This window comes from Lepisma saccharinum, chromosome 30 (genome assembly GCF_977018435.1).
Source record: "Lepisma saccharinum chromosome 30, izLepSacc3.1, whole genome shotgun sequence".
In the NCBI taxonomy this organism is placed as follows: Eukaryota; Metazoa; Arthropoda; class Insecta; order Zygentoma; family Lepismatidae; genus Lepisma; species Lepisma saccharinum.
The window spans coordinates 11,248,536-11,273,884 of NC_139258.1; the positions used below are offsets into that span (position 1 = coordinate 11,248,536).

Sequence of the window (25,349 nt, forward strand, 5' to 3'; positions counted from 1 at the left end):
CGTTGCGAGGATCTAGTAAATAAATACCACATCAACGAATGGCGCTGGTCCTTAATCCTCTGTATAGGATGAACAAACAATTGAAAACCCTGAATGTGAAAACACAGGACAGCACCTTGGTAAAGATTTTTAGGGGCATTAAATAGTCGAATACCACACATCATGCAGGACTGACAATGAAAACGGTCATTGAGTTTGAAGGAAGGTTAAACAGTGGTACGCTGAATATTGTTGCATAGAATATAATGCTTTCAACATGTAACATAATGAAAATACATACTGGGTGAGTCTTTTAAATGAGGCCCCGTGGAAAATGTTCTCCTTGCTGGTAGGCAACCCTGGTACACCGAAGAGAAGAGCGGGGCAGAGAACAGTCCAGGATATGTCATGTTATGTCATGTTGTCGAATATGCTTGGCACCGATATCCTGGACTGTTCTCTAACCCGCTCTTCTCTTCGGTGTACCAAGGTTGTCTACATGCAAGGAGCGCATTTTCCACGGGGCCTCTTTTAAAAGACTCACCCAGTATAAATACTACGATAATTATATTGTTTAGGTGCTGGAATTACCGCAAGGCATGTGTAAAAATAACGCCGCAGTGGGGTGTGGTCATGGGTGCCTCCCCCCAAAGGCTAAAAGCGCCCCCCACATCATGTCATAATTCCCATAAAGTATTTAATTAAGGAAGCGTGTATAACAGTGGCGGATCACGCTACTTATTGTTAGGAGGGCTGCATTCATAAAAAAAGAAAACCTTAACTATTTGAAGATGAACTAAATGCGGCGGTCTTTCATTGAATTATTCATTTTTACTTGTACGATTTACCATTCAGAACACCAGATTATATAACTTACTGCCACAAAACAAATAACTCTTTGAATCGATTCGAAAACTTAAACCATCACGCACTTACTGACAAGCGAAACGGACATATATTTAGACAGCCCCCCCACCTTCTCCGATTTGCACCAAAATGGTGCCAAACGTTAGTGCATCGTTTGTGCACGAATGTGCACGCAAAAATTTCGTTTGTGCACAAACGGAAAACACCAAAATTAGCAAGTTAATTTGGGGGGGCTGTCTAAATGCCAGCCCCCCCACCGTCTCTGATTTTCACTAAAATGGTGCCAAACGTTAGTGCATCGTTTGTGCACGAATGTGCACGCAAAAATTTCGTTTGTGCACAACGGGAAATCCGAGATATTAACACCTTATCTTTTGGGGTCAGCCCCCCCACCTTCTCCGATTTGCACCAAAATGGTGCCAAACGTTAGTGCATCGTTTGTGCACGAATGTGCACGCAAAAATTTCGTTTGTGCACAAGGGGAAATCCGAGATATTAACACCTTATCTTTTGGGGTCAGCCCCCCCACCTTCTCCGATTTTCACTAAAATGGTGCCAAACGTTAGTGCATCGTTTGTGCACGAATGTGCACGCAAAAATTTCGTTTGTGCACAAGGGGAAATCCGAGATATTAACACCTTATCTTTTGGGGTCAGCCCCCCCACCTTCTCCGATTTTCACTAAAATGGTGCCAAACGTTAGTGCATCGTTTGTGCACGAATGTGCACGCAAAAATTTCGTTTGTGCACAAGGGGAAATCCGAGATATTAACACCTTATCTTTTGGGGTCAGCCCCCCCACCTTCTCCGATTTGCACCAAAATGATGCCAAACGTTAGTGCATAGTTTGTGCACGAATGTGCACGCAAAAATTTCGTTTGTGCACAAGGGGAAATCCGAGATATTAACACCTTAACTTTTGGGGTCAGCCCCCCCACCTTCTCCGATTTTCACTAAAATGGTGCCAAACGTTAGTGCATCGTTTGTGCACGAATGTGCACGCAAAAATTTCGTTTGTGCACAAGGGGAAATCCGAGATATTAACACCTTAACTTTTGGGGTCAGCCCCTTCACCTTTGTGTTTGTGGGGGCGAGGGATGAATGACTTATTTGAATTCCTCCTGGTTAATATTCTTTATTCTACCAAGCTAAAGGTCCCGGGTTCGATCCCCGGTAGGTTCAAATCTCGAAACGTTTCTAACGTTGGAAGCGGCCCCGGCGACCACCCAGCATCGAATGACTTAGGTACCAGGGGGAAACCCTGGGGGTATAGCGGTCAGGGGCGTGATGCTGATCACATCATCCCTAGTCACGGCCGGTCAAGAAAGTGAGGTGTTACCCCCACATCCCCTATAGCTACGCCTTCATGGCGTGGTGCTAAGCACAAGGCGGCACTTTACCTTTTTTCTTCTTTTTAATATTCTTTATAACTGTGATTTGTAAGTTAACCTATATTGTTTATTTGTTCTATGCGACCTGTTTTGCAGCTACAGGGGACGAATGGAACGGTTGTCGATGTAAGGTGAGCTCAGACCGAGTAAAAAGATAATTTATATAAGATAGTGTCGATCACTTTGTCTTAGAGCCACTTGATTTTCTTTTGCGCATTATTTTAATAAGTTGCAAAGTAGATGAAAGGAAAATCTTGTTCCTTTTGCTCCTGAAGCAGCTGTTTCGTAAGACACCTGTATGCCTAATAACTCCACACCACGGTATCAGTTCTTGATACACACGGTGATTCAAAAGTCCGGTGCAGAAAGCGAAAAATGTAAGGACGGAAAACGTGTCGTTCGGAAATATATTGTTTTCAGTCTAAAGCAGTGGCGGCGATTAGGGGGTTGAGGGGTGCAATTGACTTACGCCACATTTTGCCACCTTTGCCCCCGCACTATGTTAAACCTTATCTAAAAAGGGAAATATACTGTCTTTGCCCCCCAGTTTTGTCATCTTGTACCCCGGTTTTGGAACCCAGTCTCCACCACTCGTCTAAAGTGATTGAATTTTCAACTTTGGTTCAGCGTGGAGGTTGTATATTTGTACGAGTTTTAATGGAAGCAGAAAATGTCATGTTGCCACATGCATCGTCGCAGTAGCGTACTGGATAAATTAAGAATTGGTGACGATTATTATGGGCAAAGTTAAAAATTAAACAACGTGATTACTTGAACTGTTACACGCGCAGATCCTCCACCCCTCCTCCCTGCACCACCGCTATTAGAAAAGGTGGAGTGTGTTTCATGTTGTAATTTTACGAATGCCTGTGGCGTCAACTTTTAGTTTTGCATGACGTCGTCTGTCTTTCTCTGCGATTAAGCAGACACTTATGGAGTCAGCCATTTATCACGGGTGTACCCATATTATCACTTGTGCGTGTTTAGTCTTTTCTAGTGTACGAGGGAAGTGGAGGGGGATGCACGTGTCACATGTTTATTTCTCACTTTTTACAGTGCCTGTGCTTATTGTCAATAATTATTAATTTAGCCAGTACAGTATATTGCAATAAATATGATATTCTGGACAAAGCACGTGGCAAAAAAGTGAAATAAAAGTAAAGTGCCCCCTCCTGTGTTTTTCACGACGCCGTGAAGACGCATAGGGGGTGTGGATCACGGTCGAACGTGGGGGTGATGTCATCAGCACCACGCCCCTAGCTGCCTTTACCCTACAGAGTTCCCTCCACTTTACACGACGCTGGGTGGGCACCGGAGCCCCTTGAACAGGTGGAAAAGAATCCTGCCTCTCCCCGTCGGGGATCGAACACGCGACTATCGCATGGTAGTTAGATGCCATAACACCTGAGCTACAGTGATGAAAATAAAGCACGTGGCAAAATTGTATTTTGGACTACCATTGAGACTCATAGCATTGTACAGCTCAATTGTGAAATGTTTAAATTCAAGCACTTCATATTTAATCCAGCATATTTTCAACAAATTTACCCTTTCAATTTTTCACTGTACTAATAACAGAGTTGGCCTAAAGGACCGTTTTAATCACTTAAAAGATCGGTTGCGAAGCTAAATTAGTTCAAGGGTTAGCTGCGGCTCTATAAAAGCGACAGTCCTCTACGTAAACCGCAAGTTTTCAAAAAAGGCTATTTCCAAGATTAATATGCGTAATGTCTTGAATATTACCACATACAATAAACTGTTTTAACTTCGAACATTTGAGAGGTTTCGCGTTCTCCCGTCTCCGTCTTTGGTCTCGCCGTCGTAACTGATATGTACAGCTTTTTGAATGGGGCTAGCATTGTTTGCTAAATGTTTGGAAGTGGTTGGTTAACCAGGCACTATCCCTGTGATCGCCCATACGCCGAGAATTCACCGCACCTTTGAATTTGGACCGACATGTTTGTGTCGGCAAAACTTTGAAGTGTGAAAATAATCACATCAATTTTCGGTGTATTTTGTGACTTACACATCCGGTGTTAATATCTCGGATTTCCCCTTGTGCACAAACGAAATTTTTGCGTGCACATTCGTGCACAAACGATGCACTAACGTTTGGCACCATTTTAGTGAAAATCGGAGAAGGTGGGGGGGCTGACCCCAAAAGTTAAGGTGTTAATATCTCGGATTTCCCCTTGTGCACAAACGAAATTCTTGCGTGCACATTCGTGCACAAACGATGCACTAACATTTGGCACCATTTTGGTGCAAATCGGAGAAGGTAGGGGGGCTGACCCCAAAAGTTAAGGTGTTAATATCTCGGATTTCCCGTTGTGCACAAACGAAATTTTTGCGTGCACATTCGTGCACAAACGATGCACTAACGTTTGGCACCATTTTAGTGAAAATCGGAGAAGGTGGGGGGGCTGACCCCAAAAGTTAAGGTGTTAATATCTCGGATTTCCCCTTGTGCACAAACGAAATTTTTGCGTGCACATTCGTGCACAAACGATGCACTAACGTTTGGCACCATTTTGGTGCAAATCGGAAACAGTGGGGGGGCTGACCCCAAAAGTTAAGGTGTTAATATCTCGAATTTCCCCTTGTGACAAACGAAATTTTTGCGTGCACATTCGTGCACAAACGATGCACTAACGTTTGGCACCATTTTGGTGCAAATCGGAGAAGGTGGGGGGGCTGACCCCAAAAGTTAAGGTGTTAATATCTCGGATTTCCCCTTGTGCACAAACGAAATTCTTGCGTGCACATTCGTGCACAAACGATGCACTAACATTTGGCACCATTTTGGTGCAAATCGGAGAAGGTAGGGGGGCTGACCCCAAAAGTTAAGGTGTTAATATCTCGGATTTCCCGTTGTGCACAAACGAAATTTTTGCGTGCACATTCGTGCACAAACGATGCACTAACGTTTGGCACCATTTTAGTGAAAATCGGAGAAGGTGGGGGGGCTGACCCCAAAAGTTAAGGTGTTAATATCTCGGATTTCCCCTTGTGCACAAACGAAATTTTTGCGTGCACATTCGTGCACAAACGATGCACTAACGTTTGGCACCATTTTGGTGCAAATCGGAGACAGTGGGGGGGCTGACCCCAAAAGTTAAGGTGTTAATATCTCGAATTTCCCCTTGTGCACAAACGAAATTTTTGCGTGCAGATTCGTGCACAAACGATGCACTAACGTTTGGCATCATTTTGGTGTAAATCGGAGAAGGTGGGGGGGGCTGACCCCAAAAGATAAGGTGTTAATATCTCGGATTTCCCGTTGTGCACAAACGAAATTTTTGCGTGCACATTCGTGCACAAACGATGCACTAACGTTTGGCACCATTTTAGTGAAAATCAGAGACGGTGGGGGGGCTGGCATTTAGACAACCCCCCCAAATTAACTTGCTAATTTTGGTGTTTTCCGTTTGTGCACAAACGAAATTTTTGCGTGCACATTCGTGCACAAACGATGCACTAACGTTTGGCACCATTTTGGTGCAAATCGGAGAAGGTCTATATATATACGGGGGCTGTCTAAATATATGTGCGAAACGGGCGCGTTGGCAGGCCCCTGTCTCTCTCGGTAATCGCATGTTTATGCACAGTGTCGCTTGTGTGGGAGCTTTCGATTTCTACCACTTGGCAGCGCCACCGTAGACTGCAGTGAATGCAGTCCGCTTTCTAGCATTGACAAGGGCCTAGCAGGGAGGGAAATGGAAGCAGTGCTTACGTTAGAGTTAACATGGAGATGTACTGGCAGTCCCCAAGGGGGAAGCGGCTTCATGTACCAGTTTGCCTCTCGTCGCGCGCCAAGTGAATTTGAATGCTCCACGCAGCGCAATGGGACGCAGTAACATAGCGGAAGTATAAATATTTAATTCTTGCACTAATGGCAAGAAAATATAATTTGTTTGTGGGGGCTGCAGTCTTGCAGCCCCCTTCATCGGCCGCCACTGGTGTATACTACTATCCTATTACTGAAAGTCGCTCTTTTAGCTTTACTGAACACTTTATTTACTCACATTCTTCCCTTCTTCATCTAACGGATTAAGTATGGTGCACCTAGTAGCAAAAGTGACTTGGAACCAGCTAAAGTAAATGACAGATCGATTCTTATTGGGAGTTGCATTCCTGTCACTTTTGGCTAATCGCGACGATGAGGATGAGTGATGATATGATGTAATTGGTGAAGAGATACTCACAAAGAATGCAAATTGATTACTAAAGAAATACAGGGTGTTCAGAAAGTGCCGGTACCATTACACAAAAACATCCAGGAACCAGTTCGCCTTCGAAGGGAGGAAGTAACCTTGCTCCAGGAACCAGTTCGTCTAAGATATTGGTCCAAGGATGTTCGAGGTCTTCTGGATAGGCATTTCCCTGGCAGGTGGATAGACCGTGATGGATCTACTCCCTGGCCACCGCGCTCTCCTGATATCACACCCTTGTCAAAGATTGTGTTTACCGTACACCTGTTCCAGATTTTGCTAATCTTCGCAGAAGAATAACGGAGAGTATCCTAACTGTTACTGGTGATATGCTGGGGCGTGTATGGGCAGAAGTGGATTACCGCCTTGATGTTCTGAGAGCAACTAGTGGGGCGCACTGAGATGTATGGCATATAAACGTGGAGAGTTGTAGCTCATTTTGCAATCAACAGCATTGTTCTATTGCATGTAGTTTCCGAGCTGTTTTTTGTAATGGTACCGGGACTTTATGAACACCCTGTATATTCTGATTACCCCCTATCTCGTCTCAACGTACATATTACAGCTACATAGTGTAAACTTTTTTATATTTTAGAAAACTAAATGCGTGTTGAATTTTATATTATTTTGTGAAAAAAATATTCCCTCCAAATTTTGATGGTGCGGTCCACACCACTATACTCCTGTAGGCATCTCTGGATCTATTTGTGCAACATCGACGCAACTTTCGACGGAAGGAATTAGGAACACGATTAAATGGAGAGACATTTTAGACAAGGGAGAGAACCAGCAGATGTGCAAATGAACGCAGGAATATGAGCTAAACATTGTACTGTACCAACAGATAAATGAAGTAAATACAGGGCGATTCATATAAAACGGACACATTTCATTATCAAAATATGTGAACAAGAGTAAAGCAAGCAACAAGTTATTACATCACTGGATACGCCTTGTTTCATGCTCCTGGCCGTTCGTTGATTGATTGATTGATTTGTTGTTTTAAGTACACTTTATGCACAGAAAGGCTAATCGGGACTGGACCTACAGTTTAAAGTGGGATCCGAACCACTATGTGCCTCCACCGGGTTGAACCCGGGACCCCTTGATTACAAGTCAATGACGCACAGAAAGAAGTCGAGGGGGTGTCAAATCAGGTGCTCTAGGTGGCCATAATTTAAAGAAAAGTATCCGGTCCTGAAAGACACTTTCGATCAGCGTCAATGTCTCATTTGATGAATGGTACCTGGTGCATACGCATCTCTTATGTCATTCACTTGCTCAACAAATACCATGGAAATTCGCATCCTCACAACTGAGACAATATGGCGACGAAAGCTACCAAATCCTGTACAGTTGCGCACTCTCTTTCGAGGATGTATGAATCGTCCATATGTTCTGATTCATGTGAAACTAAGAATTAAGAGGTATTCTTGTTTAATTAAATCGACAAAGAAATGTGTTAGTCTTATGTGAATCACCCTGTAGAATGGATCTAATGCTTACCTGCGTAGACACATCAACCTGGTGTAGAGCTGTCTTCGAAGTGGAAACAGTTTCTCTCGAACCCCTGAGATTGGTCCTCGAATTCCCCAGCGACCCTGTAGAAAAAAAAGACAATTCGTTAAAAATGAGTTTCTGAAGCAAGATATAATGGACAAACAGTCTACTCTACCATAACATATTTCTTTCAACCTTTGTAAAGCACATATAATGGAGTCGTATTAGACGAATACTTTCGAAATAAAGGAACTATTGCTGAAATTTGGTGCAAAACTTCTTTATAGCATTATTAACAACATATCAGCACCTAACCGCTAAGTCCGCCATATTGAAAAAATGGCAGACCAATGATTTTTTTTTCTCACGATATCACAGTGCTCATTGACAACAGCTTTGACTTTGATCGTAGCAAAAACTTTTAAAATACTTTAAAATGTCAATAAAACACTAAAGAATTGAAATGGTTTCATTACGTATTGTTCAGTGTTTGCTTTCTATTGATATAATTAATTATATTTTTTGCTTTAGTTAAACTGTGCATATATTTTTATTGGAGGTTAATGGCCTCTTGGAAGAGCGAGAGTTGGGGAGGGGGGTATTTTCCTTAGAAACCTCAAGTATATTTCAAGTGAAAACTAATTAGCTTAATTGTTATGACAGAACGTGTTTGGTGGGGTGATTTTTTTTTTTTGGACAAGAGTGTTGTTGGGAGTAAAATCTCCCCTGTCCCCCCACGATTTCGCCATCTTGATTCACCTGATTATATTCACGCGCTGCACTCTACCCTGGGCAGAAAAACAGTACGAGCCTTTACGTACAACAGTGGCGTAATTGAACAATTAATCTCTTTGTGAACCCTTCAAACTTTGCTTCGAAGTGAAATTAAATCGCAGTTTTGTATTCGATTTATTAATCATTTGGGACAGAGTTCGTATTGAAACTCCTTGCCCATGTCTGATAGCCATCTCCACCGAAACACATTTGCACTTATTGATTCGTATTGGCTGCAGCCCAGCCAATGGGAACCGCCCTCCCTGCCCCAGGATGCTTTCATCATAATCCCCCTATCGACAGAGTGTGGAACAATCGCTTGCGCATGAATATCAACGGCCCACATTTCACTTGCAAATAGAATCGCACCTTTCGCGGCTGATGACAATCGAAACACCAGCATCCGCGTGAAAATATTTCAGCCCTTCTCGTTTGTATATATAAAAAGATCATTTCGGTTAATTTACAGAGCGATTGGTTTTTAACGCGAAACAAGTTGAACCTGAATTTACGCCGCCAAGCACGTGAGAAGAACGTACTTTACACGGCACCAATTTGCAATTTCAGTTATCTGTTACGCCATCTAGTGAAATATTTTGAAACTACACATTATGACAAATGAGTTCCGGGAATGTCTGGAGAGAGCAGTGATGTGCGTCTCCGCGTAAACAACGATAGTCTAAATTCTACACGTAGACTATTTTATACACGTAGATTACGTAATCAATGTAAACAACATGGCGAAAGTTGATAACTTAGCAAAGGGCGCCGTGGAATTAAAAGAAAATTATACTGCGTATCAGTTGCTGATGTGTAAGGATAACTTTTCATACTCTTCCCTCCAAATTCGAACAATTTCTCACCTAGGAAGAAACCAAACATAGGAAATATTCCAGAGTTTTATGGGGAAAAGACCACTCTTGCCTCACTACTGCCATCTATTGTTGTTTCTGCATACTATTTAAATTCTTCCATAGTTGATAAATTGAAGAGAAGAGGAATTTGTTGTAAATAGGGTTATTTTCATTTCGTAAGGAACCAATATAGTTGAAAATGTCACTTTCCTTTCATGAAAGCCTTGAAAATTAATTTTAATGCACTTTAGATTGTGTACGTAGTCTATGTAAACGACAACCCAATGTAATCTACGTGTAGACAACGCATGTAGACGTAAACGTATAGTCTACGGCACATCACTGGGAGAGAGTGAACGAAAACAAGTCTCTGAGTAAGTAGTAGCTTGAGAGGGCAAGCGAGTGCATGGAGGGGAAAACGCGGTTTGCTATTATCAGCCGTTTGCAACAGCGTGAACAGCTTTGCTCAGCCCACTCGCTTGCTCCCCTTTACTACCATTATGAACAGTCCTGTATTAAGTGATTTATACACAGAAAAATTTAATTTGTTGAAATTTAACAAATACGTTTAGTTCATCTTTGTAGTAACAGTTGGTAGCCTCGACTAAACTTGATAAATATGCCTAAATTATTTACTAATTCTAAACAAACGCCACGATCTGATCAGAATCGGGGCTGCCAAACAACTGCCACAAATGTTTAGCCACAATCAGTAATGTGCGTCTACGCGTAAACAACGGTAGTCTACATTCTACACGTAGACTATATTATATACGTAGATTACGTAATCTATGTAAACAACATGTCGAAAGGTGATAACTTAGCAAAGGGCGCCGTGGAATTAAAAGAAAATTATACTGCGTATCAGTTGCTGATGTGTGAGAACTTTTCATACTCTTTCTTCCAAATTCGAACAATTTCTCACCTAGGAAGAAACCTAATATAGGAAATATTCTAGTGCTTTATGGGGAAAAGACCACTCTTGCCTCACGACTGCCATCTGTTGTTGTTTTTCGCATACTATTTATCTTCTTCCGTAGTTGGTAATAGAAGAGAAGAGAAATTTTGTTGTAAATAGGATTCGTTTCATTTCGTTAGGAACAAATGTAATTGAAAATTTCAGTTTCCTTTCATGAAACCCTTGGAAATTAATTCTAATGCACTTTAGATTGTCTACGTAGTCTATGTAAACTACAACCCTATGTAATCTACGCGTAGATTACGTGTAGACAACGCTTGTAGACGTAAACTTATAGTCTACGGCCCATCACTGGCCAGAGTAACTATTACTGGGCCATTCCAAACATTGCTGTAGCGCCTAGATTAATCGACTGAGCTGCCACCTGCTGGAGCGTTCGAAGCGAGAGACTTTGTGTGCGGCTGGGAGACGAGAGTTTGCCATCCTTTACACTCCATTGAATAACCACACAAAGAAGCACCGATTCCAACTTTGAGCTCGATACATACTTGGCTACATTGTTTGGTAACTGAAACAATAAAGCAACTTTCCTTTATTAATAAACCTTGGCGTTAGCGTACTTAATTAAAAGTTGACGCTTCTTTACTATCCATAAATCAACTGTTTATGCCTGGCAACTGTTGGTTTGAAGAGTTAACGATCCAATTCCACACGACCTGGTACTACGCGAATGATAACAGCCACTCAGATTGAAGCAGAACAACAAAAGGGGACGCGCCCTTAGCAACAAACAACATGGATGGTCTGTGAATGCGAATTTGACACTCCAAACTTCCGGAAAAGTATCGAATGTCAGTTTCCTGTTCGTGAATTTTAAGTGGAACTTGCTCTACTATTTCCACTTCCATAAAACACTCTATACAACCTCGTTAACTGTTTGCGGTATCGTATTTTGAAATTTTGCCCTCTAGTGGTGGAAAATGGTACTGTCTAGACGTGTTGCGTTACAATCTAATGCTTTCTTAACTGACTCAATGCAGACGTTAAGGGCTGTGGTGCATGTCTGTGTGGAACTCGTGAATGTTTTCAAGTTGAAGATGAAAAAACTGTGTTATTGAACAGATACAAGGGCGTGCCGAAGAGATACAGAGTTTAAACCCAATAAATATCTTCTTTGTTTCCCATTTAGGTTAATTTAGGTTGCTTTTCTGCTCTCTTGGAAAGCTCGCGACGATGATGATGTTTGGTTTTAAGTCAACTTTATGCACAGTAAGGTTAATCGGGACTGGACATACAGTTTAAAGTGCGATCCGAACCTCCGCCGGGTATCGTACCCGGGACCCTTTGATTACAAGGCAACGACTTAACCACTACACCATTGGAGAGGCCAGTGTCAACAAGAGTTCGAACCAGGGATCTCTGGCTTCGTAGCGTCTTTCACTAACCAATACCTACGAATAATAAAGCATGAAAGTTTAGCAATAATTCAACAGCAAACTAAGGTGTTCCAGTAGGTTAGGTGTCTGCCTGTGGCGTGGAGGACCCTGGTTAGATTCCCGGGATGGGTGATGTCAGGTGAGTAATTTCTCCGTCAATGTCCCTACACAAGTGGCTCTCAATAACCTGGGACATACCTTTGCGCAAAGGTGGCCGGAGAATGGTGCTGATCACATCACCTCCGTTACGTGATCAATACCCTCAAGTGTGTTCAAAACATGGAGCAACGCACAAGAGAACGCCTTATTAATATGCTCATATAACCTCTTCTTATCAAATTGTGGGCTGGGAGGGTGCCTTGATCCATTACGGATGGTTTAAGGACTAGCCATGTCCTCAGTTCGACACTGTTTACTCATTTGGGAATCTTATCTAAAGCAACTGCAACCTCTGTTCGTGTAAGTCACACGTTAGGGGCGCCACCTGTGTTTTGGGACACCCTGTATACCACGGCTAATCTCTAGGGTTATGGGTTCTTTTCTTTGGAATGCGAATCAAACAGCAGCGATATATACCAATGGATATAAATAAAGAAAATATATATTCTGAAACTTCTACGATACAAAGATTATATGCATGAATTCCTAGTACAAACTCTTCTTCCTTCTATTTTTTATAGAAAGGTCATCTTCTTCTTTTGCGGAAGGATTATCTTCCTCTTTCTTCTTCTATGGGAAGATTATCTTCTTTCCCTTGTTACTGAAAGATCGTCGTCTTCTTTTTGTGGAAAGATTATATCTTCTTCCTCCTGTTCCTCGATTTGCTTCGGGGCGACAAATATGGCGCCACCAAGGGAACAAACCAAAACTCTACCAAGAAGTTTCCTTCTCGCCAGAAAGAAAAGACCCAGACTTTAAATAGGCTGCTTAACTTCTTCAATCTTCAATATGTACAACGTATGAGGATTATGTCGATCATTAAGCTTCCTTTATTCCTTTATGTTTTTTATTCTATATTTACAACTATTTAATCCCTACTCGTTCCCTTTTATTTCTTTTATTTGACTTTAATCACTTTCTAATTCCTCTTAGTTCACAAATAATTAACTTTCCACTTTTGAGCTTGTGCTGCCATCTATCGTCGTCTTCACAATTTATTTCCCCATATGTTTATCGTTGGCTTCGCATTCATTCTGGCACGTAACACAACGTTACTCTACCACGGGACTTATTGACACATAACAAGCGAATATCCACCCGATAAATGTCATACATTCAGAAGCGGCAAAGTTCACTAGCGAGTGGAATTGTGCACCGTGATTGCTTAAATGCATGATAGAATTAACTTTCTCGAGGGTTCGCAGCGTCGAAACGAGGCGTCAAACAGAAAAAAAACATTATCGAGAAAGGTTGTTTGTCTTGCTGACCTCTGTACACTCACCTCACTTAGTACTCCGGCAGTTTGTTTCTTTATACAGCATATTTGCAGATGATACAAATAAACCTACAAGTGTATCAATATATGCTGTATTACTAACTTCGTTGTCCGTACTATATACATCATGATATTCTAGGAAGCAGGACTTTACAACTCGGGAGTACACTTCGTACGATGTAAAATCTTCAGCATTTCAGTTTGATCTAACCATCTTCTCATTTAGGCTAATCGGGACTGGACCTACAGTTTAAAGTGGAATCCGAAGCAGGGCCGGATTAAGGTGGGTGCTATTGATGCTGCAGCATTAGGCCCATTCCTGAAATAGGCCCAGATGAAAACAGACGAGAATTTTCCGAAAGCTGAACAGTTCTATTTTGCTATATTAACCTGAAAATAAATCTTAGAATGAAAATTGGAGCCCCAATTTCAGACGCCTAGACACAGCGTTAGTTATTATACAGTTACTATTATTCTTTGTGCTGTGACGTAACTATAACGTCGTTGCGTTTATTGTTCACCGAAGATTTCAAGCATCAGGCCCAATTTCGTCTTAATTCGGCCCTGATCCAAAGCAGTGCCTCCATTGGGTATCGAACCCTGAACCCTTTAATTACAAACTACAGCGTTACCACTAAGCTAACGTGGAAGCCATAATCATGATTCATCCTCCTGATTAAGCCTCTGTAAATTTAGAACAAGCTAACAGATAAATAATTACCTAGTCATTACGGTTTTATAATGCCATTATTTACAGCGTCATTCCATAGGATTTCCACCAGAGATCAAAGCTTGTATTTGCACGGCGCTTGAAAAAGGCTGAAACGAACCATGCAAGCAAATACGCTAAAGCTCATACTGCCCCCCTCCCGCATCCTCTGAAGGCCAGTCGACCATGTAACCCGTGTTAAGGACACATTTCAAACACGTACACGAGAGTAACCACATCCCCCCACCTTTCAAAACCACCCCCGCCGCTCCAGAACTTGTTTCGGCTTCGTGTTACACACAGCAAAATCATAAATAAGCCCGGACGAATTTGTTGTTGTTTAGCTGGTTTAACTTTTGTTATTAATTCCCAAACGGGAATAGCATGGAACACAGCAAAGCTCGCAAATTTTCATCTAAACAGCGATTCCGATGAACACCCTCGCTACAACATCACGGGGACTTCTAAAACCAGAAGGATTCCGACGAACGCTATCGCTAGAACATCACGGGGACTTGTAAAACCACAGGGATTCCGATGAACGCCTTCGCTACAACATCAGGGGGACTTGTAAAACCACAAGGATTCCGACGAACGCTCTCGCTACAACATCACGGGGACTTCTAAAACCAGAAGGATTCCGACGAACGCTATCGCTACAACATCACGGGGACTTGTAAAACCACAGGGATTCCGATGAACGTCTTCGCTACAACATCAGGGGGACTTACTTGTAACACCACAGGGATTCCGATGAACGCCCTCGCTACAACATCACGGGGACTTGTAAAACCACAGGGATTCCAACGAACGCTCTCGCTACAACATCAGGGGGACTTACTTGTAAGACCACAGGGATTCCGATGAACGTCCTCGCTACAACATCACGGGGACTTACTTTTAAAACCACAGGGATTCCGATGAACGCCCTCGCTACAACATCACGGGGACTTTTAAAACCACAGGGATTCCAACGAACGCTCTCGCTACAACATCAGGGGGACTTACTTGTAAGACCACAGGGGTTCCGATAAACGCCCTCGCTAAAACATCACGGGGATTTGCAAAACCACAGGGATTCCGACGAACGCCCTCGCTACAACATCACGGGGATTTGCAAAACCACAGGGATTCCGACGAACATCCTCGATACAACATCACGGGGCCTTGTAAAACCACAGGGATTCCAACGAACGTTCTCGCTACAACATCACGGGGACTTGTAAAACCACAGGATTCCAACGAACGCTCTAGCTACATCATCACGGGGACTTGTAAAAATACAGGGATTCCAACGAGCGCTCTCGCTACAACACCACGGGGACTTGTAAAACCACAGGGATTCCGACGAACGTCCTCGATACAACATCACGGGGCCTTGTAAAACCACAGGATTCCAACGAACGCTCTAGCTACATCATCACGGGGACTTGTAAAAATACAGGGATTCCAACGAGCGCTCTCGCTACAACACCACGGGGACTTGTAAAACCACATGGATTCCGACGAACGTCCTCGATACAACATCACGGGGCCTTATAAAACCACAGGGATTCCAACGAGCGTTCTCGCTACAGCATCACGGGGACTTGTAAAACCACAGGATTCCAACGAACGCTCTAGCTACATCATCACGGAAACTTGTAAAAATACAGGGATTCCAACGAGCGCTCTCGCTACAACACCACGGGGGCTTACTTGTAAGACCACAGGGATTCCGATGAACGTCCTCGCTACAACATCACGGGGACTTTTAAAACCACAGGGATTCCGATGAACGCCCTCGCTACAACATCACGGGGACTTACTTGTAAGACCACAGGGATTCCGATGAACGCCCTCGCTACAACATCACGGGGACTTTTAAAACCACAGGGATTCCAACGAACGCTCTCGCTACAACATCAGGGGGACTTACTTGTAAGACCACAGGGGTTCCGATAAACGCCCTCGCTAAAACATCACGGGGATTTGCAAAACCACAGGGATTCCGACGAACGCCCTCGCTACAACATCACGGGGATTTGCAAAACCACAGGGATTCCGACGAACATCCTCGATACAACATCACGGGGCCTTGTAAAACCACAGGGATTCCAACGAACGTTCTCGCTACAACATCATGGGGACTTGTAAAACCACAGGATTCCAACGAACGCTCTAGCTACATCATCACGGGGACTTGTAAAAATACAGGGATTCCAACGAGCGCTCTCGCTACAACACCACGGGGACTTGTAAAACGACAGGGATTCCGACGAACATCCTCGATACAACATCACGGGGCCTTGTAAAACCACAGGGATTCCAACGAACGTTCTCGCTACAACATCACGGGGACTTGTAAAACCACAGGATTCCAACGAACGCTCTAGCTACATCATCACGGGGACTTGTAAAAATACAGGGATTCCAACGAGCGCTCTCGCTACAACACCACGGGAACTTGTAAAACCACAGGGATTCCGACGAACGTCCTCGATACAACATCACGGGGCCTTATAAAACCACAGGGATTCCAACGAGCGTTCTCGCTACAGCATCACGGGGACTTGTAAAACCACAGGATTCCAACGAACGCTCTAGCTACATCATCACGGGGACTTGTAAAAATACAGGGATTCCAACGAGCGCTCTCGCTACAACACCACGGGAACTTGTAAAACCACAGGGATTCCGACGAACGTCCTCGATACAACATCACGGGGCCTTATAAAACCACAGGGATTCCAACGAGCGTTCTCGCTACAGCATCACGGGGACTTGTAAAACCACAGGATTCCAACGAACGCTCTAGCTACATCATCACGGGGACTTGTAAAAATACAGGGATTCCAACGAGCGCTCTCGCTACAACACCACGGGAACTTGTAAAACCACAGGGATTCCGACGAACGTCCTCGATACAACATCACGGGGCCTTATAAAACCACAGGGATTCCAACGAGCGTTCTCGCTACAGCATCACGGGGCCTTATAAAACCACAGGGATTCCAACGAGCGTTCTCGCTACAGCATCACGGGGACTTGTAAAACCACAGGATTCCAACGAACGCTCTAGCTACATCATCACGGGGACTTGTAAAAATACAGGGATTCCAACGAGCGCTCTCGCTACAACACCACGGGAACTTGTAAAACCACAGGGATTCCAACGAACGTCCTCGATACAACATCACGGGGCCTTATAAAACCACAGGGATTCCAACGAGCGTTCTCGCTACAGCATCACGGGGCCTTATAAAACCACAGGGATTCCAACGAACGCTCTAGCTACATCATCACGGGGACTTGTAAAAATACAGGGATTCCAACGAGCGCTCTCGCTACAACACCACGGGGACTTGTAAAACCACAGGGATTCCGACGAACGTCCTCGATACAACATCACGGGGCCTTATAAAACCACAGGGATTCCAACGAGCGTTCTCGCTACAGCATCACGGGGACTTGTAAAACCACAGGATTCCAACGAACGCTCTCGCTACATCATCACGGGGACTTGTAAAAATACAGGGATTCTAACGAGCGCTCTCGCTACAACACCACGGGAACTTGTAAAACCACAGGGATTCCGACGAACGTCCTCGATACAACATCACGGGGCCTTATAAAACCACAGGGATTCCAACGAGCGTTCTCGCTACAGCATCACGGGGACTTGTAAAACCACAGGATTCCAACGAACGCTCTAGCTACATCATCACGGGGACTTGTAAAAATACAGGGATTCCAACGAACGCTCTCGCTACATCATCACGGGGACTTGTAAAAATACAGGGATTCCAACGAGCGCTCTCGCTACAACACCACGGGAACTTGTAAAACCACAGGGATTCCGACGAACGTCCTCGATACAACATCACGGGGCCTTATAAAACCACAGGGATTCCAACGAGCGTTCTCGCTACAGCATCACGGGGACTTGTAAAACCACAGGATTCCAACGAACGCTCTAGCTACATCATCACGGGGACTTGTAAAAATACAGGGATTCCAACGAGCGCTCTCGCTACAACACCACGGGAACTTGTAAAACCACAGGGATTCCGACGAACGTCCTCGATACAACATCACGGGGCCTTATAAAACCACAGGGATTCCAACGAGCGTTCTCGCTACAGCATCACGGGGACTTGTAAAACCACAGGATTCCAACGAACGCTCTAGCTACATCATCACGGGGACTTGTAAAAATACAGGGATTCCAACGAGCGCTCTCGCTACAACACCACGGGGACTTGTAAAACCACAGGGATTCCGACGAACGTCCTCGATACAACATCACGGGGCCTTATAAAACCACAGGGATTCCAACGAGCGTTCTCGCTACAGCATCACGGGGACTTGTAAAACCACAGGATTCCAACGAACGCTCTCGCTACATCATCACGGGGACTTGTAAAAATACAGGGATTCCAACGAGCGCTCTCGCTACAACACCACGGGGACTTGTAAAACCACAGGGATTCCGACGAACGTCCTCGATACAACATCACGGGGCCTTATAAAACCACAGGGATTCCAACGAGCGTTCTCGCTACAACACCACGGGGACTTGTAAAACCACAGGGATTCCGACGAACGTCCTCGATACAACATCACGGGGCCTTATAAAACCACAGGGATTCCAACGAGCGTTCTCGCTACAGCATCACGGGGACTTGTAAAACCACAGGATTCCAACGAACGCTCTCGCTACATCATCACGGGGACTTGTAAAAATACAGGGATTCCAACGAGCGCTCTCGCTACAACACCACGGGAACTTGTAAAACCACAGGGATTCCGACGAACGTCCTCGATACAACATCACGGGGCCTTATAAAACCACAGGGATTCCAACGAGCGTTCTCGCTACAGCATCACGGGGCCTTATAAAACCACAGGGATTCCAACGAGCGTTCTCGCTACAGCATCACGGGGACTTGTAAAACCACAGGATTCCAACGAACGCTCTAGCTACATCATCACGGGGACTTGTAAAAATACAGGGATTCCAACGAGCGCTCTCGCTACAACACCACGGGAACTTGTAAAACCACAGGGATTCCGACGAACGTCCTCGATACAACATCACGGGGCCTTATAAAACCACAGGGATTCCAACGAGCGTTCTCGCTACAGCATCACGGGGCCTTATAAGACCACAGGGATTCCAACGAACGCTCTAGCTACATCATCACGGGGACTTGTAAAAATACAGGGATTCCAACGAGCGCTCTCGCTACAACACCACGGGGACTTGTAAAACCACAGGGATTCCGACGAACGTCCTCGATACAACATCACGGGGCCTTATAAAACCACAGGGATTCCAACGAGCGTTCTCGCTACAGCATCACGGGGACTTGTAAAACCACAGGATTCCAACGAACGCTCTCGCTACATCATCACGGGGACTTGTAAAAATACAGGGATTCCAACGAGCGCTCTCGCTACAACACCACGGGAACTTGTAAAACCACAGGGATTCCGACGAACGTCCTCGATACAACATCACGGGGCCTTATAAAACCACAGGGATTCCAACGAGCGTTCTCGCTACAGCATCACGGGGACTTGTAAAACCACAGGATTCCAACGAACGCTCTAGCTACATCATCACGGGGACTTGTAAAAATACAGGGATTCCAACGAACGCTCTCGCTACATCATCACGGGGACTTGTAAAAATACAGGGATTCCAACGAGCGCTCTCGCTACAACACCACGGGAACTTGTAAAACCACAGGGATTCCGACGAACGTCCTCGATACAACATCACGGGGCCTTATAAAACCACAGGGATTCCAACGAGCGTTCTCGCTACAGCATCACGGGGCCTTATAAAACCACAGGGATTCCAACGAACGCTCTAGCTACATCATCACGGGGACTTGTAAAAATACAGGGATTCCAACGAGCGCTCTCGCTACAACACCACGGGAACTTGTAAAACCACAGGGATTCCGACGAACGTCCTCGATACAACATCACGGGGCCTTATAAAACCACAGGGATTCCAACGAGCGTTCTCGCTACAGCATCACGGGGCCTTATAAAACCACAGGGATTCCAACGAACGCTCTCGCTACATCATCACGGGGACTTGTAAAAATACAGGGATTCCAACGAGCGCTCTCGCTACAACACCACGGGAACTTGTAAAACCACAGGGATTCCGACGAACGTCCTCGATACATCACGGGGCCTTATAAAACCACAGGGATTCCAACGAGCGTTCTCGCTACAGCATCACGGGGACTTGTAAAACCACAGGATTCCAACGAACGCTCTACCTACATCATCACGGGGACTTGTAAAAATACAGGGATTCCAACGAGCGCTCTCGCTACAACACCACGGGGACTTGTAAAACCACAGGGATTCCGACGAACGTCCTCGATACAACATCACGGGGCCTTATAAAACCACAGGGATTCCAACGAGCGTTCTCGCTACAGCATCACGGGGACTTGTAAAACCAGAGGATTCCAACGAACGCTCTCGCTACATCATCACGGGGACTTGTAAAAATACAGGGATTCCAACGAGCGCTCTCGCTACAACACCACGGGAACTTGTAAAACCACAGGGATTCCGACGAACGTCCTCGATACAACATCACGGGGCCTTATAAAACCACAGGGATTCCAACGAGCGTTCTCGCTACAGCATCACGGGGACTTGTAAAACCACAGGATTCCAACGAACGCTCTAGCTACATCATCACGGGGACTTGTAAAAATACAGGGATTCCAACGAGCGCTCTCGCTACAACACCACGGGAACTTGTAAACCACAGGGATTCCGACGAACGTCCTCGATACAACATCACGGGGCCTTATAAAACCACAGGGATTCCAACGAGCGTTCTCGCTACAGCATCACGGGGACTTGTAAAACCACAGGATTCCAACGAACGCTCTAGCTACATCATCACGGGGACTTGTAAAAATACAGGGATTCCAACGAGCGCTCTCGCTACAACACCACGGGGACTTGTAAAACCACAGGGATTCCGACGAACGTCCTCGATACAACATCACGGGGCCTTATAAAACCACAGGGATTCCAACGAGCGTTCTCGCTACAGCATCACGGGGACTTGTAAAACCACAGGATTCCAACGAACGCTCTCGCTACATCATCACGGGGACTTGTAAAAATACAGGGATTCCAACGAGCGCTCTCGCTACAACACCACGGGAACTTGTAAAACCACAGGGATTCCGACGAACGTCCTCGATACAACATCACGGGGCCTTATAAAACCACAGGGATTCCAACGAGCGTTCTCGCTACAGCATCACGGGGACTTGTAAAACCACAGGATTCCAACGAACGCTCTAGCTACATCATCACGGGGACTTGTAAAAATACAGGGATTCCAACGAACGCTCTCGCTACATCATCACGGGGACTTGTAAAAATACAGGGATTCCAACGAGCGCTCTCGCTACAACACCACGGGAACTTGTAAAACCACAGGGATTCCGACGAACGTCCTCGATACAACATCACGGGGCCTTATAAAACCACAGGGATTCCAACGAGCGTTCTCGCTACAGCATCACGGGGCCTTATAAAACCACAGGATTCCAACGAACGCTCTCGCTACATCATCACGGGGACTTGTAAAAATACAGGGATTCCAACGAGCGCTCTCGCTACAACACCACGGGAACTTGTAAAACCACAGGGATTCCGACGAACGTCCTCGATACAACATCACGGGGCCTTATAAAACCAGAGGGATTCCAACGAGCGTTCTCGCTACAGCATCACGGGGACTTGTAAAACCACAGGATTCCAACGAACGCTCTAGCTACATCATCACGGGGACTTGTAAAAATACAGGGATTCCAACGAGCGCTCTCGCTACAACACCACGGGAACTTGTAAAACCACAGGGATTCCGACGAACGTCCTCGATACAACATCACGGGGCCTTATAAAACCACAGGGATTCCAACGAGCGTTCTCGCTACAGCATCACGGGGACTTGTAAAACCACAGGATTCCAACGAACGCTCTAGCTACATCATCACGGGGACTTGTAAAAATACAGGGATTCCAACGAGCGCTCTCGCTACAACACCACGGGGACTTGTAAAACCACAGGGATTCCGACGAACGTCCTCGATACAACATCACGGGGCCTTATAAAACCACAGGGATTCCAACGAGCGTTCTCGCTACAGCATCACGGGGACTTGTAAAACCACAGGATTCCAACGAACGCTCTAGCTACATCATCACGGGGACTTGTAAAAATACAGGGATTCCAACGAGCGCTCTCGCTACAACACCACGGGAACTTGTAAAACCACAGGGATTCCGACGAACGTCCTCGATACAACATCACGGGGCCTTATAAAACCACAGGGATTCCAACGAGCGTTCTCGCTACAGCATCACGGGGACTTGTAAAACCACAGGATTCCAACGAACGCTCTCGCTACATCATCACGGGGACTTGTAAAAATACAGGGATTCCAACGAGCGCTCTCGCTACAACACCACGGGGACTTGTAAAACCACAGGGATTCCGACGAACGTCCTCGATACAACATCACGGGGCCTTATAAAACCACAGGGATTCCAACGAGCGTTCTCGCTACAGCATCACGTGGACTTGTAAAACCACAGGATTCCAACGAACGCTCTACCTACATCATCACGGGGACTTGTAAAAATACAGGGATTCCAACGAGCGCTCTCGCTACAACACCACGGGGACTTGTAAAACCACAGGGATTCCGACGAACGTCCTCGATACAACATCACGGGGCCTTATAAAACCACAGGGATTCCAACGAGCGTTCTCGGTACAGCATCACGGGGACTTGTAAAACCACAGGATTCCAACGAACGCTCTCGCTACATCATCACGGGGACTTGTAAAAATACAGGGATTCCAACGAGCGCTCTCGCTACGTCATCACGGGGACTTGTAAAACCACAGGGATTCCGACGAACGCCCTCGCTACAGCATCACGGGGACTTGTAAAACCACAATGTGAAAGCACAGGATTGATTGGTTGAGTTGGTGTTTTAAGTCCACTTTATGTACAGTAAGGCTAATCGGGACTGGACCTACAGTTTAAAGTGGGATCCGCACCACTGTGTGCCTCCACCGGGTATCGAACCCGGGACCCGATTACAAGGCGACGACGCTGGAAACACAGGAGACGGGTTATGGCCGGTTATACTCTGTTCCAGCTAACTGTAGAGCAGGCAAACGAAATCAAGTCTCTGCGCAAGTAGTGGCTGGATACGGCTTCACCAATGAACACGTGAGAGGAACCGGATTGCGTGGAGTGGGGGAAAGCGACTGCCTTCCCAGCAGCTTTGCTCTGGCCACTCAATATCCCTCGCTATTCGCTATTCGTGGCCTTGCTCCACAGTTAGCTGGGACAGATTATAGAGGTAGATTTATTAACCCGTATTTAGGTTTTCCTTATTTAGCGTCGCTTTTCTGCATATTTTGGCTAATCGCGACGATGAAATTGAAAGGATGAACGAATGTGCTCAGCCCAAATCTCGAACCAGGGACTTCAGAAGGGAGATCGAAAATCAGCTAACTAACAAACTGAGCCACCGAACCGGCAAACAGGCGTGTAGCGAGGGGCGGCTGAAGCCTAGAGTGCCACACACAGATGGCGCCATTGAAAGCTCAACTAATTCAGGATATGCGACGCAGAAATATTTGGAAATTTATATTTCCCACAATTGTGATAATTGCACCTTTTTAAATGCGGTTTTCAGACACTTAAACATAAACGTGTTTAACAGCAAATCAGTTAACATTTACAATCAGAAACGCAAACCACAAATCTTTATAATACCGGGTGTCCCAGAAGTCTTACCCCGATTACAAACACATCCGCTTTCTGCAAGGTAGAGATGTCAAAGTGGTGCCAAAATGTAGGAAAACTAACCAAGTTTTTTTGTTGCAGGTGTGAGTAATGTGGCTGTACTGTAGCAGTGCCAGTGCCCAGAAAACTGGAAATGTTCACAAATCAGGAAAAAGCTCAGCATGTCCTCTGGTATCACGAGACCCGGTCACCAATAACAGTGCAGAGGAACTTTCAAATGTACAGAATTCTTTCGTCTAGAATATCTGCCATCAATAAATTGGTATATAAAAAATGAAATTTATCTTCATTCCCAAATCCTGTCAAGTCCAAGAAACATTGTATGGAAAGATGCCACCAGATGTCAAGAGCATTAATTCCGGATTCCTTGGCACTGACACTGCTACACTACAGCCACATTACTGACATCTGCAACAAATGACAACATTTTGGCAGCACTTTCACATATCTACATTGCATATAGCGGATATGAATAAAGTTTGTAATCAGGGAAAGACTTCTGGGACACCCGATACATCCTTATTATCATGAGTTTCTCTTTGTTTCCTGAATTTCAATATTATTTGAATACAAAACATGGCACAAGAAGAAAATATCGAAAGACCAGATAAAATTTCGGTGCTTGGAGTTGCGGGAGGCGGTTACCAAACCACAATCTTGCCTAGGACGCAAAAGTATCTAGCTTCGGGGCTGCCAAAATAGCCGTGTTGCAAGACGAAGGCTAACTTTCAACATTCAGTCAAAACAGGCATGATGATGAGGGGTCCCAGGTTCGAATCCCGACCTGAGCATGGATGTTTGTGTGCAGGGTTGCTAAAAAGTTCCAGGAATTTTAAATAAATTCAATTCCGGTCCAGGAGAGAAATTTAGCAAGCGTAAATGGGTTCTGGACCGTAAAGAACCTTTTTATCTGTGACGTATTTAAATTCGGTCCAGGAACCTTTTTTTCTGCATGAATTTAAATTCGGTCCAGGAACATTTTTTCCAGGATCGATTTAAATACTGTCAGGAAACTTTTTCCCACGATCAATTAAAATTCGGTCCAGGAACCTTTTTTTCTGCATGAATTTAAATTCGGTCCAGGAACATTTTTTCCAGGATCGATTTAAATACGGTCAGGAAACTTTTTCCCACGATCAATTAAAATTCGGTCCACGAACCCTTTTTCTATGAAATACGCCACTTGGACCGAATTTAAATTGTGCGAGAAAACAGGTTTCGGTCCTGCAGCGGAACCCAATAAAACCCACATTATAATTTATGGGTCCTGGCCGTTCAACAACCCTGTTTGTGAGTGTACTTTCATAAATTTCATGTAGCACAAAAAGCGAAGTAAAATAAAGCAAATCAATCAATCAATCAGACGTGATGATGAAATTGTTCAGGATACATTCGCAAACACCCATGCCTAA

General features: G+C 44.9%; 1 protein-coding gene across 1 annotated transcript in view; it reads right to left on the reverse strand.

Annotated features, from left to right (window-relative positions):
• Window positions 1-25,349, reverse strand: part of LOC145981733 (uncharacterized) — a 606,033-nt gene that overhangs the window by 168,253 nt on the left and 412,431 nt on the right. The window contains exon 2 of the mRNA XM_083115142.1: window positions 7,954-8,048. The gene's annotated coding sequence lies outside the window, so the exon portion shown is untranslated. The remainder of the gene's footprint in view (window positions 1-7,953; window positions 8,049-25,349) is intronic.